This window comes from Biomphalaria glabrata, chromosome 1, assembly GCF_947242115.1.
Source record: "Biomphalaria glabrata chromosome 1, xgBioGlab47.1, whole genome shotgun sequence".
In the NCBI taxonomy this organism is placed as follows: domain Eukaryota; kingdom Metazoa; phylum Mollusca; class Gastropoda; family Planorbidae; genus Biomphalaria; species Biomphalaria glabrata.
The window spans coordinates 79,407,457-79,423,020 of record NC_074711.1 but is presented as its reverse complement, the minus strand read 5'-3'; the positions used below and the strand labels follow the sequence as shown (position 1 = coordinate 79,423,020).

General features: G+C 38.5%; 2 protein-coding genes across 6 annotated transcripts in view; one reads left to right on the top strand and one right to left on the bottom strand.

Moving 5' to 3' along the window:
• Positions 1–15,564, bottom strand: part of LOC106075570 (myosin light chain kinase, smooth muscle-like) — a 60,911-nt gene that overhangs the window by 32,257 nt on the left and 13,090 nt on the right. The window contains exon 1 of one of the 5 annotated variants that reach the window (XM_056017451.1): positions 13,812–14,176. The exons of 2 other annotated variants lie outside the window; for them this stretch is intronic. The gene's annotated coding sequence lies outside the window, so the exon portion shown is untranslated. Of the gene's footprint in view, positions 1–13,796; positions 14,177–15,564 lie in introns of those variants that run through there. 2 more of the 5 variants (XM_056017435.1, XM_056017467.1) reach the window with 2 other exon arrangements.
• Positions 1–15,564, top strand: part of LOC129926356 (salivary glue protein Sgs-3-like) — a 28,566-nt gene that overhangs the window by 1,680 nt on the left and 11,322 nt on the right. The gene's annotated exons all lie outside the window — the stretch shown is intronic.

The window sequence follows — 15,564 nt, the reverse complement described above, 5'->3', positions numbered from 1 at the left end:
ATGTATTTCCTATATCATGGAAGTATATGTGCATAAGATATGTATATTTAGTCCTTTTGTAAGGATAACATTTCGTGGCTTCGACAAGTTACAAAAGTTGCTTGACGTTGAAAACAAAATTACTTACGTTTGAAAAATAAAAACAAAAGCTAATACATGTCACAGGGAGGTTCATTCTTCTCGTCTTATAGTTCTAATGGCACTAGGGTAGAAAGATACCTTATACGAATTAGTCCTAGCGTATAGATTTTCAAAAAAATGTGCCTCTATCTTTGTGTTTTTCTGAGTATTTCAATAGGTTGTGTTTTTGTATTTTTGTAAGTTGTGGTTCAGTGTTGCTGTATGTATTATTGCCAGTTTACAATTCGCGAGTTTTACAAATATTGGATGAACTTGATTATTAATGAGCACACAGATCATCACGATTTCTGGCCATAGAAACCTGTGTAAACAGTAGTCGAACTATGAAACAGTAATCACAACCCAGGTATAGGTTTTGCTTTAAGAAAATGGAAACTAGACTTCACACTTTGTTTCGAGAATGGTAAAGATATTGGTAAAATAGATTTTCAACAGCTTTAAATGTTGTTGCTGTTGTTTTTTTAGATTTTAACTTGTCAGTCATACGGAAGGACAGAAAGACAGCTCAAAACCAACAGTGTTTCTCTCTACAGAGGGCAATACTAACCAGGTAACAAGCTATTTGCTAGATCCATTTTAATTCTTGAATCTTTTTTTTCTATTGTATTGAACATTTTTTTCTTAGTTTATGATTTTTCTAGATCTAGGTCAGTCTATTTATAGAAACCTGAAAGAAAAAAAAATGCTGTTACGAAATAAACGTGTTTGATTGATAATTTTTCTCATTTCAACGACTAAGCTAAAAATAGGTTGCGCTTCCCGCCTCGACAGCCATCTTGACTTCTGCATTACAAGGCAGTGCATTGTCTCCCTTACCTTACATTTTCTGGCCCTTCGTTGAAACATTTCAACCAAACAGGTAATGGGGTATCATGGGGGGAGTGCATGCAACAAACAAAAGATCTGTCTATCAAGGGCACATCATTCAAACAGAAAATGATGTGAAAAGCTGATTGTTAAACGAGTGCTGGCCCTTGAAATGTGCTATTTCCGAAAGAATTGAAGAAGGAAACCTTTTGTGGAAAGTAAAGTGATAGAAAAGTAAGTGTGTGGTTGGAGACTGGGTTTTCTCCCTTTCTTTACTCCATCTGCAAACACACAGTTTGTGGATGTGATTAGAATTAAGACACCTCCACTGACCTGGGTGAAAGTAAATCTTTCTGCCCCAAGAAGATGTAACAAATAAAACACACCCAAGACCAGAAAGAGAGACGCCGAAGGCCGAGTACAACAGTGATGCGATCCTTTTTTTCATTCTCTTTACTGCATGGTGGTTCACCTTTAGGAAAACGACCTCGTCGATTGTGGCAGACAGATGAGGCTCTATATCGTGCCACTATACCGTCCCATTCGCTTCCATATATCTTATAAGAATATAATCTATAGACGTTTCCACTAGGATATCACGCTCAGGCTGAGAAGCATGTCCAGGCGCACCTCACTCATACAAGTTAATAAAAATGAGGTTCATAAAAACATGGATGGCTACCTGGTCGTGCGGTTTGCGCGCTGGGCTGTCGTTCAGATTTATCAATGGTCCCGGGTTCAAACCCTGCCCGCTCCCATCCACCGTCGTCTGTGGGAGGTTTGGACTAGGAAGTAATTATCTTCAACTTTGAAGAAACATCCGCCGAAACATGGAAAACAAACAAACAAACCACCGCAAACACAAACGAAAATTACTGACATGACATCAGACATATTTCATTGTGAACATTTGTATAAGTATCTAAGGAGGAGACTGACCAGGATGTGCTCCCTACAATTCTATTACCCTACTTGTTACTTTTAAGCCTAGTCCGAGGTCATTCGTTGAAGTCGCCCTGAACATGGACCTACGATTACGCAACCTGTGGGCAGTTGAGGAAAATACGCCCTAGCCACGTCGTACAGACCTGTGGCGTGGCGAAGAGCTCTTGGTCTCAACTGCCCACAGGTTGCGACATTGGAGCTCAATGTTCAGGCCGTATCTGACTATTTGTCTCGCCTATTCTGCACATTTACACACAAGCCGAGACAAAAAACAACAACAACACATTCATCTAAAACAGAGAACAAACATTCTTCAAGAGAAGAAGTGACATAAACTTTGGTAATAACTGCAAGAAACTTGTAGATTTACTAAAGTGTAGGACCTTACTACACAGATGCGGCCTTGGGGGGGGGGGAATTGTGCAAACGCGCCTTAAAAAGGGGGGGGGGGCTCGATATGAGAATCTTTTGTCACCGTTATCCTATCGTTAAAATGTTTTTGGCCCTGACATGACACCCCCCCAGGGCCGCCCCTTTTCTACATACAATATTTACTATTGTCTAATCCAGTGGTTCCCAAACTTTTCCTTACTGGAACACTTCGCACATTCTGAGTATTACGCGGAACACTTTGCTTATTTTTTTTAGAGAGGTTAATTCACGTTGTGGCCTACTATTTAATTATTCCAGTAGTTCGCGGAACACCTATTCAGGCCTCGCGGAACACTAGAGCTCCGCGGAACACAGTCTTGGAAACACTGGACTTGTAACTTATTTACTAATGCGTATTTCATTACCTAAATACTATTTTGATGACTACATGGCATCTCTAAATGCAATTTATAGAACAGGCTTGCGCGATGCTGACTGCATCAAGTCACAGCCCACCAGATACCGTTTACAGCTATTATAAATAATTATTGGTCCACTATCTTGATATTGACCAAAACCTTCCTAGTTTATTGAAGCCGAGATATGAATAATTAGTTACTCCTTTCTTAAGTCTCCGCGTGCACTCAATCAACAATGCGTATAAATCAACACAAGCATTCCATCACACTCAGATGCTCACACACTCACACAAAACAGATTCAGGCGGAAGTAGCACGCCCACTACGAGGCTACACACGTGCTCACCTTGCCCCTCCCAAATCTTGCACTCACGTTACATTTTTTTCCCTTTCCTCCTCACCAGTTACCGTCTACCTGATCTTCCATTTGATGATCAGTTGTTTGATCGTCGATACACTTCCTGTCATGTCTCAGGGTTGAGTTTTTTTTTTTCCCTCTCTCTCTCTCTCTCTCTTGTTTTGGTCCGGGCAGAATCGATATTTCATAAAGCACGTTTGTTTTCAGAGATGTGCTGGGCGAATACGAGTACATCTCTCCTACTCTATTGTCGCTCAGATCGCAGCCGTAATCATCAGTCTGGCAAGAAGACTAGGGGAGTGTGTGTGTGTGTGTAGAAACAAAACAAAGGTAAATATGAAGAAAATAAGGGGAACGCCATGCTGTTTGTAACCAAACAAGACTTTCTCCTTGGATTGTGTTCATACATCAGATTTTGACGAAGTATTCGTCTGCTCTCCATTTTAAAAGCTCCTTTCAAGGTCATTCGTGGTCAATGAGAAGTCCACAGATTGGGTGTCGGAGAAATAACGTTTACAAACTTTTTACCAGACCGACAGAAAGACAGAGTGGATATAAGCTTTCTAAAAAGAAATTACAAGCCTGAAGAGAAGATTGTTAGGAAAAATATGTAGTCAGAATAGCATCAAGTAGAACTCTGTTAAAATAGCAGTTTAGGAAATCGGCCTAAAACAAGATATTAAAGAGAACTACTCCGACACGCTAAACGCTAGAAAGAAAGTTGTACGCAAACCAATGGAAATAAAGTGATGGTATATGTTATAGCTTAAAGAAAATTTATATCTCAATTCAATATACACTAAAAGCTTGATAATAAAGATATATGCTAATATACGCTAAACCAGTGGCGTAGCTAGGGTGTTTGATGCCCAGCGCGGCATCTCCTCCTGATGCCCCCTCGGATATAAATTATCGAAAATACGTTATTATACCTTAACAAAATATACTACAAATAAATAGTACGATCTTTCTTGGTCGCAAAACTATCAATAATTTTATCGAAATCTTTTTTCTACCAAAGCCTAGTTAGTGAAACGCATCGCTGATTGGTATAAAATCTTGATCAACTTAATTAAGTCTGAAAATACTTCGCTCTCATATAGCCACACTAAAATCTGATAATGCTACCAGAAGAGAATCTTGGACATCATTCTTTTTCTCTCAAAGCAGAATTTGGCATTCAATAGGCATCACGAATATTTAGACAATATTTAGAACTGAATCACCTGGTGGCATTCTAGCTGATATCTTTTTATATTTTTTTTAACCTCAAGATTTCATTCAGGTCCTTGTTTGAGAAGTTCAAGGGTTTCCGAAGAAACAACGCCTCTTTCGCTCCAGACGAAATGTCTTTTTGTCAATGTTGCTATGAGCACTATCGAGATTGATTTCAATCTGAGGATTCAATAATTGGGATAGCGACAAAAATTCATATTCACCTATCACATTATGATCATATTGGGTGATTATTTCTTGAACTATCACGTCCAAGGAAAAATAAATCTCAAGCCGTAGCTCGTTCTTATGTTTATATACAGAGTCTTCATCTTTTTCGCTTGACGTCTTTTTATTGTGGCCAATACGTCTTTGAATAATAATAATGGCTTCATCTTTGCCCGTCCGACTAGTTGTTATCAATTTTTCTAATGTTTTCAATTTAAGTTCACAGATAATTGTTTTTGGAGGTAGACTTACCCGTCGTTTATTTCAGTTAATTCAGGGGTCAAGAATCCAAAATAGGTGAGAAAATTAAGACTGCATAGCAACTAACAATCTGTTTACTTTACAATTCTTCTTCAACTCGTTATTGATGCCCATTGAAGGCCAAATTCTGCTTTGAGAGAAAATGAATATAATCCAAGATTCTTTTTATTATCATACTTTTACCTTTAGGACCCATTGATCCCTGCCGTCAACCATTTTAACCAGAGAAGACAATTTCTCCCCCTGAGCTAGCACTATGATCGCCAGCCAGACTTATCAATCTTGAGCAACGCCCATAATATTAAAACAGAGGCAAAATGAATAATTGTTTAAATAAAATAACAGTAGTTGATGTTTGTTCATGTATGTACAATGTGTGCAGCTTCTAATGAGAAATTTTATGCTCAGTTTGATGCCCCTCACCACTTTATGCCCCGTGCGGCCCGCACTGCGCTAAATGTTGAAAGAAAATTATTTTTAAAATACGCTAAACGCTTGAAAGAACAATAGATGCTAATATACGCTCATTGCTTTAAAGAAATTTAATGTAAATGCTAAGGCCTAGAAGGTTACACGCCGGATAAGACACCAATAGTAAGTTACAAATAGTAATTACAGTACTAAGATACATTAGAACTCAATAAAAACATCACAAAATGAGAAAGATATTTGATAGAAATTTATAGAAACAATCCATAGAAAACAAGGTTACAAAGACAGTTTGTGTGAAAACACAAACTTAAAATCGGCCCCCGAAGTGGTCCACCCAGGCAGGCTTCAATATTTTCAGAAAGAACATCCAAATGAAATTATATCAAAGACAAATGAGAGATAAGGATGGAGAAAGAAGGTTGACAGATCTTGTGTAGTGCCCCAATGATGCTGCAGATCAAAGGATAGGTGCAAGTGAATGCAAAGTTAGATGTGAACCTGAACTAATTAGTTCCTGCTTCAGACCTTGTGTCTATAGGGCAGATGATGTAAAGTTCATCTGTTTTTGTGGCCTACGGTTAACGAGGATGTCATTGTAGCCAGCACAACGACCAACCGTCTTTACAATTCCCCAACTAATGTCAGGTACCCATTAGAGCTGGGTAGACTCAGAGGCGCCCAAGGATTCCTAAGTTGAAAATCCCAGTCTTCGAACCCGGGACCCTCGGTTCAGAAGCTAAGCGCATTACCGAGCCTCTCCTGGTCTTCACTTAATGTAATTGTTTTGAAAATGCTTAAAAAGTTGAAAATCCCAGTCTTCGAACCCGGGACCCTCGGTTCAGAAGCTAAGCGCATTACCGAGCCTCTCCTGGTCTTCACTTAATGTAATTGTTTTGAAAATGCTTAATCTTTTATTCGAATTCTCATAAGTAAATCCGAAAAAAAATATCTGTTCAAGAAAATGAAGTTTATAAGATTACTATTCGTTTTAAATTAGTTCTAATGCATACTAATTAGCTTTTTCTCTTTACAAAAACTGCTTGCATAACTGATTTTAAAAATTAGATTTTTCGCTTTCAGGAAAAAAAAAAGTAGCCGTTGCATCAGCACTTTGAATGGTCTAAAATATTGTGATGCCGGATTTTCAATATCTTTTTAGTTTACGAGATCTAAACGGGACGGACGGAACGTCTTTTCCCCTTTCGGGGGCCGCTATTACGGTTAACGAGGGTGTCATGTAGCCAGCACAACGACCAACCGCCTTTACTTTTCCCCAACTAATGTCAATTACCCATTAGAGCTGGGTAGAGGCGCCCTAGGATTCCGAAGTTGAAAATCTCAGTCTTCACCAGGATTCGAACCCGGGACCCTCTGTTCGAAAGCTTTACCAAGCCTCTCCTGGTCTTTACATAATGTAATTTTTTTGAAAATGCTTCATCATATATTCAAATTCTCAAATATAATCTATAAAATAAAAATGTCGAAGAAAATAAGGATTATAAGATTACTATTCGTTTTAAATTAGGTCTAACTTAAAATGCATACTAATTAGCTTTTTCTCTTTAAAAAAACTGCTTGCATAACTGATTTTAAAAATTAGATTTTTCGCTTTCAGGAAAAAAAATGTAGCCGTTGCATCAGAACTTTGAATGGTCTAAAATATTGTGATGTCGGATTTTCAATATCTTTTCTAGTTTACGAGATCTAAACGGGACGGACGGACAGACGGACAGACGGACAGAAATTTCGCACAAAACTAATAGCGTCTTTTCCCCTTTCGGGGGCCAGTAAAAAAACAGTTTGTTTTAGGAAACGTTCAAGTGAGCAACCATTAGAAGCTTGAGTTTATACAAGAGAATGATTTGAAGGGAAATAACACGAATACTAACCAAAAAAAAACCCAGAAGGTTGTGAAGTATTTAGAAGATAGTGAGTACCAGCTCAAAGTAGGACAGAGGCAGCAAGGGGAGTCTATCCGATAAGGCCGAGAGGGGGGGAGAGTGTGCATACGTAAACTGCAAGACAAGAAAAAAACAAACTCGAGTTGCAATCTTGTAAATGATAACATCCCTTGTGGCTGCTTCTGTTTCATTTCCTGCCCTGGTCTGTGGCCTTCACAGAAGGGAAGAAGTCGCTTCATAATATACAAGGTTAATTTTAGATCTGTGGCTACTTCACGTGTACACCCATACATCTGTGCTTGTATAGATGCAGTATATTTATAGAACACACAATGTAACTCTCACAAGTACCAGAACACGTAGCTTGTACTCAGCATCTTCATTCTAATCCCTAAGAGCGCCTTGACGGCGTCAGCAGCTCAAGTTTTCCACTTCGCCGATTTATACGCCATCTCCCTTTAATGTACGAGCGGCCCATTTCGCCACATTGTCTACGTAACTTTCCTTCTGGCCAACTGTCTAGAAGTCAATATTGTCCATGTGACCTTCCTTCTTACCAAATGTCTAGAAGTCCACATTGCCCACGTGACCTTCATACTGACCAACTGTCTAGAAGTCCACATTGTCCACGTGACCTTCCTTCTGACCAACTGTCTAGAAGTCCACATTGTCCATGTGACCTTCCTTCTGACCAACTGTCTAGAAGACACATTTTACGTAATGCTGAATGAAATTCTTGACATATGACATTCTGTCATTAAGTACCGAACAATCAGAGAATGTTTGAAAAAGCTCATTCTAGAGAAATCCGTCTTTTATTATCTTCTCATTTAAATTAAATCAATATAGCAATCAGCTTAAAGAGCGAATACAACATTCATATATATACCAGTGACATTCTGTTAAACCAGCAGACCTAGTATTCACTTCTACAGCTATACAAGTAATAATAACCAAGTAAACATAATAATCAGTTCAACCAGTGCACCTAACATTCAGAAATATGATTTTTATAACATAAAGGTAATCGTAACCTTAAATTATAGCCGCGCAGTAACATCTATAATATAAAGCAGAAAGTAAGGCGTTTGTATGTATGTATGTATGTATGTATGTATGTATGTATGTATGTATGTATGTGTGTATGTGTGTATGTATGTATGTATGTCCCGAATAAAAATCAAAACTGTTTAACCAAACTTGATAAAACCTGGCATAAATGTTTATTAGATAATGGATAATGTGTGTTTAATTAATCTCCGTCCCACAACCAAGGGGCCCTAAAAAAATAGACAAAAAATACCTAATTTTATCTCTTTTAGAGAACGAAACTTTTTAACAAATTGGGTAAACCCGTTTTCACTGTATTTATAGTTGTATGTCGGCTGAACGGGTAAACCCATTTTCAAGAATCTACTTTTATTTCCTGGCTAAATAGAAAAAAACAAAAGAAAGGAACATTCTCCACGTTATACATAGATCTAAATTCAATCCAATAGATCAGTAATACCCAAACTAAGGACCGCAGTCCTCGGGTCATATCCGGCTAGTATACTTATACAAGTGTAGGCCCTATATATAACATTCAGTTTTACCAGATAACGTAACTTTCATTTATACTAGTAACAATAACCCAAGTGTATGCATGTATTCATATCTTTCAGCTATACTGGTCAACATAACATTTGTTTATTCCCTTTCCATAGTCTACTCGTCCACTATTTGTTTATCTTTAGCCAAATTCTGGTTATTATTGTGTTATATTGATGTACAGATGAGTGAAACGACTTGTCACACTTGATTACACACTTTCCCGTGTGTATTGCGTGCTACCATCTACCAAAAATACTATAGTAGACATTTAAATGTGGCTAGGCCTGTGTGTTTGTAGGGGATCTAGATTGCATTTAGTATGTCTTTTATTTGCATTTTATGCTTTTTCATTGTCGCCAAGAGTTTCCCATGATCCCATCAATAAAGACATGAAAAAGATTCTGTTGGTGTTGAATGTATTTCTCTCAGAGTATCCTAAGGCTTAAGATTTGTTCTTTTGTTTAATATAAACTTTATAACCATATCGCAAAGTTCTCAGGGCTTGCAAAGAGCTTTCCTTTAGGGAACAGTACCAGGAAAAAGAAGAAGAGACAGACAGAGAAAGTGATGGTAACATAAAAGAATGGACGGGCCAGTCATTGAAAGAGATTCTATCCAAGGCAAAAAGACAGAGAGGGAGAAAGACGGTCAACAGATCGTGTGTGGTGCCCCATCGGTTCAACAAACTAGGAGATAGGTGAAGATGAAGTTGATTCCTATGTGAAATGGCATGAGCGCGTCACATTGTGTGCGTGCGTATGCATCCGTGTCTCAGCGTGTCAGCGTGTGTATGTGTGTCTGTGTGTGTGTGTGTCTGTGTGTATGCGGTTATACTCTAATATATGCATATGTGTCCATGCTCACGCTGCTGTAAGAACAGATTAAAAATGGCAGCCGTTGCCCTGGAAGTCAGAAGGAAAATAAAAAAACTAAAAAAACTAACGAAATTTTCTTTCAATTTGTTTGTCAGCTTCCGTTAAGACAACTCTATTTTCTGAAGGGCTTTTTTTTTTTATAAAAGGAAGAAAATTATTGGATATCGTGTTAAGCAGGCTCGAGATGGCCATGAATACCGGAGAAATGTGTCTGGGTGTCGTTATTGACTGCTGGCTGTAAAAGTATTTATTTCTTGTCCGATTCTCTAACACTTTTCGGTTTACTGATAAGGCGCTTGGTTTGCCAACCGGAGGGTCCCGGGTTCGAATCCTGGTAATTCCGGCATCTTTATGCGCTTTTGAGTCCACTCAGCTCTATTGGGGTACCTGACATTATTTGGGGAAAAGTACAGGCGGTTGGTCGTTACGCTGGCCTGATGATACCCTAGTTAACTCTGGGCCAAAGATACAGATGACCTTTACATCATTTATCTTAAAAACCGCAAGGTCTGAAAGGGGAAACTTTACTTTTGTTTTTCGTGATAAACTGCTGGCTATAAACGTATTTCTTTCTTTTCCGAATCTCTATCACTTTTCATTTATTCTTTTATTTCGATTTTTGTTTCCTTTCTAGCATAGATAGGGACAGGGGTGAAGGAGGAAGATAAAAGTAAAGAGAAAAATAAAGAACTAAGATCATGTTTACATGTATGTAAGCCAAGTGTTGCGAAGTAAGGCTAGCAACGACCTTCCTGCGGGGAACGGTACCAGGAGAAAAATAGAGAGGCAGACAGAGACAGAGCGATGGTACACAACACACAAAAATTGGACTGGCCTGTCATGGAAAGAGACTCTAGTCAAAGCTAAAGACTAATTATTGGAGAAAGACGGACGAAAGATTATGTGTGGTGCCCCAACTGTTCAACAGACTAAGGGACAGGTCAAGGTGAAGCCAAGAGTTTCTGAACTTTCAACTAACTTGGCAATCGTCTTTCCATGTAATAAAAAAAATTAGATATGATAAACTTGAACATGTTAACTTGAAGTCAGTGACTCGGCTGTCAAATAAAAGACGATCCCAGAAGTTGAGCACTTTCTTTGGTATTTCTACCAAGACAACACTATTGTACTCCGCGAACAAGAAGTCAAACCTTGTCAGTACATTTGTAAGTATTAAGTCATTCGGCACACACACAAATGTTGTAGACATACAATAGATATGAACATTTTCAATAGACTGATTTTTGACTTTATTCTAACTGTTAAAACGATGAAGGAATATAATATAACATTTAAATAGCGCTGGTTTGGGTATAAATGCTTACGTCTCTTGTGTGTGAAATACATATAAGTTACGCTGAGGTGGGCAATTGTTGTCATTTGTTTAGACCAATAAAATTATCTTATCTTATCTTATTTATCGAAATTATACAGAGAAAGAAAAAAAAGCAGATATTCACTAATAGACATCCATTAACACATGTTCCGGAAGCTCAAAATTGGAACCAGTGAAATCTGCCCATGTGGAGTATCACCAGAAAATGCCGACCACGTCCTCCAAAACTGCTCTCTCTACCAAGAGGCCCGTATAAGACATTGGCCCCAAATCACCCCAATAGAAAGAAAACTGTATGGAGAGCTCCCTGATTTGGAAACCACTGCACAGTTCATCTCATGTATTGGTCTAGTCATATGAACACTCCAACATAACAATGAGAACGATGAAGAAGAAGAAGAAGAAGACATCCATTGAATGAACCACGTGACTAGATCGAGGCGTCATACGACAAGAAAACATTTGAAATAAAAAAAAAAAAAGATTCGAGGGTGAGAAAACGAGGGTTTGAACAGATAAAAAAAAAGTTCATAAATATTATACTTGTTTAATAAGCACAGATTGTGTGTACATGTAGGCTATTGCACTTTCACAGGTCAAAATGTGTTTTCTTGTACAGGTTATAGATGTAGCTGAAGAAGATTAATACATCCAAGCCCAAACCTTCTGCAGGACGACGGGGAATGGCGGTAATCAAAGTTCGAACCGGGACTATCGAAACGACAGTCCAGGGCGCATACCACACGACCAGGCAACTACCCTAGCCTTAAAAAAAAAAAAGGTATACACACAGTAAACTCGTAATGAACTATTTTCTTAGCAGTGGGAGAAAAAGATTATGAGGTCTGTATCATAGCCAACAACCAATAAACTAGATCTACATAAAGATTTGATCTGAAACCATACTTTGATGGTCGCTACAAATGCTTAATTACGTTCTAACAGTATGGATGATCTATTATTAAGAACATTTGTGTTGCTATTTTTTTTTTTTTAGTATTTAAGGTCGAAAAGATAACTCTCGTGACCTTGACCTTCAACATTGTCTTGACATCAATAGTGACCTCCTTGAAACAAAGGTCAGAGGGCATACAATAATTACTCTTCATTTTATTTTTTTATTTTTGTTTCAAGCGTTCCTTCAGAAATTAAGATTAGTACGTTCTAACAGCTGGGCAGGGTTTGAACTCTGGACCATAGGGATGGCAGTGCAAGGAACATACCACATGACCAGGCAGCAAATATGGAAAATATCTAGTTTCAGGCATACCACATGTCCAGGCAGCATATATGGAAAATGTCTAGTTTTAGGCATACCATATGTCCAGGCGGCATATATGGAAAATGTCTACTTGTCAGCATACCACATGACCAGGCGGCAAATATGGAAAATGTCTATTTCCAGTATATTAAAGGCGTTGCCATTGTTACTTGAAAACATGCGGTTATGTGTTATACAATGTTTATCTGATTTGAACTTTAGTGAATTTGAAAAAGATAGGTAACAGCAGGAAAAACCAAAGAGTGATTCATGTACAGTGAATCACAGACCCTAGAGTTTGGTACTCACGTGCACACATTATCCTGCTAAACACATGTACACAACAATATGCACCATCACTCTCTCACACACGCACACACACACACAATCCACCCTGACTCGCCCCTTTCTTTCGACTGGAAAAGTTCGTCTTACTATTGTGTGCCAACTCGGTGATGCAATTTACCGTACGTTACGTAAAGAAAACAACCCCAACTTCCCTGCTCAATGAAAGCCAGTTCAGAAACAGAAGTAACACTGGAATAAGACGCCGCCGTTTGTCGAAGACAATATGGTTCCTTCATGTCGTATAGTGGTATCAGACAAGACCATTTTCTAAGGGCAATGGGACTCCTTCAGAACTCACAGCGTTCTGATGTAATGTCAGTTTTCAAGGTCAAGAGTATCCAAACGAACATTTTGATTTTTTCCCCAGCTGCATAATTACATTTAATTGCTAAGCAATTGACCTTTGAACTGGGTGATCAATACAGCAGTTTTAAAGGCTTTTTTTTTTAAATGTTGCATTGGTTTCAAATAACTTGTTAACGTAACAGCCATTTAAGAGTAATACTTTAATATTTTAGGGCACCCCTAAACTCATCAAACTCTAATAGACAAAGAAGAATGCAGTTGGTCGTTGTGTTGACCACATGACACCGTCATTATTAGTCGGCCACTGAAGCACATGGATCCTTAGCAATTTTGCTTTCTATCATGATGCTAACTCATTTGAAAATAAATTGATCATATAAGTACTTTAAGGACATCAATAAAATTATAAAGGTACTAATTAGGAGGATCGCTGGCCGAGAATGTTATGATTTTCTATATTGTCTATAGATAGTATCAGGGTGGATGGTCAATCAATTAAGGCAGTGTTTCCCAAAATGGGGTACGCGTACCCCCAGGGGTAAGGGAAGACTTTGGAGGGGGTACGCGTTGCACCTCATTAACTATGCTGATTTGTTTGAATACCCAGTTATTATGTTCTGTTAATAAATTATAGTGTGGTTGGGGGGGGGGGGGTACTTAGCATTACAAAAATTATAAAGGGGTTACACATAGGTCAAAAATTTGGGGAGACACTGAATTACGGTGATATCACATAAACTCAGATTTCACTTTTGTCTTTGAACTTCTTCCGTAGTATATGATGCATACTAATCATAATAGTTATTATTCTTAAGTATAAACCTTTGCTGTTTATTTGTAAGACTAGGTATGTATCAGGTTATATATGTGCTTGAGTAGTAGACCATACGAATGGCGAATCGAGTTGAATTATGAAATAAAGACAACGTTTGCGGTCAGTCTATTTATAAACTCAAGGTTAGGCATTAATAGTGATTACTTACAGACTGTTTACTTACAGAGTGTTTACTTACAGATTGTTTACTTACAGATTCTTTACGAAATGTTATCCCTCGACACAAGAAAATGCCAAACAATAGAAACAACCACAAGTAGCCGTATCCGTTTTTTTTTTGTGTTAAGAAATTAAACAACAGGAAAACAAATGAAAGGTAAGCAACAGTGCACTATGTCATCGGGTTATAGGCCTTGGTGTGGAGTGTAGGAAGTCTTGTTCTTATTGGACTACTGGTAGCAGTCAGCATCAGGAGGTTCCACAGATACTGAAGCTGTGCTTGATAAAACCATGCAGCCTTACACTTGGGAGGAGGAATGGGAAGGAGGAGGAAGGAGGAGAGGAAAAAAAAAGAGTAGAGGAAAGATGGTATGAGGGGGGTGAGTAGTACGGGAAATATGGCCGGGGGGGGGAGAGAGAAGCACTGTAAGGGGTGTAACAGAGATCAGTTCAACACCGGACCTTTCCTCCTAGAGGTACAAGAAGTAGGACGGCAGGAGGAGGTTTGAGAGAGGGTGAGGAGTTGGTGAGGAGGAAGTTGTATGCGGCATCGTAGTTGTGGAACGTGAGTACGGCACGTGAGAGCAGGGGAGGGTGTGAGAGGGGTGGTGTTGGTTCTCCAGCCCAGGCATAAGACATCTGTCTTAAGGCCTGCAACAGTGAGTTCGGGAAAATAAGAGGGGAAACGAAAAGGGAGGGGGGTGAGCAAACGTGTGCCTGTGGAGTGGTGGGGTGGGGGTATCATGAGAGTACAAGGTGAGATAAGTGACGCGTGGAAAGGAAAAGAAGACAACGCTAAGCATGGCCAGTGCCTCAATGGGCTGGAGCTCGGACACAGTTCTGTGTACACACAGCACAAGACTTGGAAAGGGAAGCTTTTACTGCGTGTATGTATCGAATTGGTTTGTTGTATAATGACAGTAAATAATATCAGACGTTAACCAAGAGTTTGATATGACAACATTCACTTGTCAGATAGTCAGACTCTATTCAATGTCATCTGTTTGGTAGTCAACATTTATTCTCCCCATTTCTCTCTCTCTCTCTCTCTCTCTCTCTCTCTCTCTCACACACACACACACACACAGTGTTTCCCTCTCTCTCTCTCTTTCTTAATCTCTATCTGAATCTCTACACCTTTCTGTAAAGAAAAAAACAAGAAAAATAATACTTAAAAAAAAAAAAACACAGACAATTCCTCTCCTATAATACAACTTATAGATCGTTTATTTAGCTCTTAGTTCGCGATGTTCACAATAAATTAATCAATGTCAAGGACGCTAATTTAAATGAAATTTAAAAAAAAATAGTAGTAACAACCTCTCCATAGGTAGCAGTTTATCTTCCTATCAAATCTCCTTCACTGCTGCTACTTAGTTGACCATTGGTTCCCATAGATAGAAAGTCTAATACTTTCTCAACATTGAGATGATGTCGAGCTACCGACGGAAGATCTCCTTAAACCGGCATTGCTTTTAAACGAAATCGACACTTCCTTGGTTCTGTACACGGGATCCACCAAAAAGCGATGTATTCCTAGATGTTCCACCATTAATGAAAATCTCCAATATCTAATGAATGTTAGATTTAAAAAAAAAAAGGAACAATTTTATCAATCCTATGTTCAGCAAACTGACAAACTTTTTTTAAGTACAGAGAAATAGAGAGAGAGAATATCTTTTGTTTAGGAGGTGCGTAAATACTTTTTCCCAAATGTCCTGTTGACCTTTTCATGACCTGTTTCTTTTACATTAAAGACAGAAGAGTTAAAA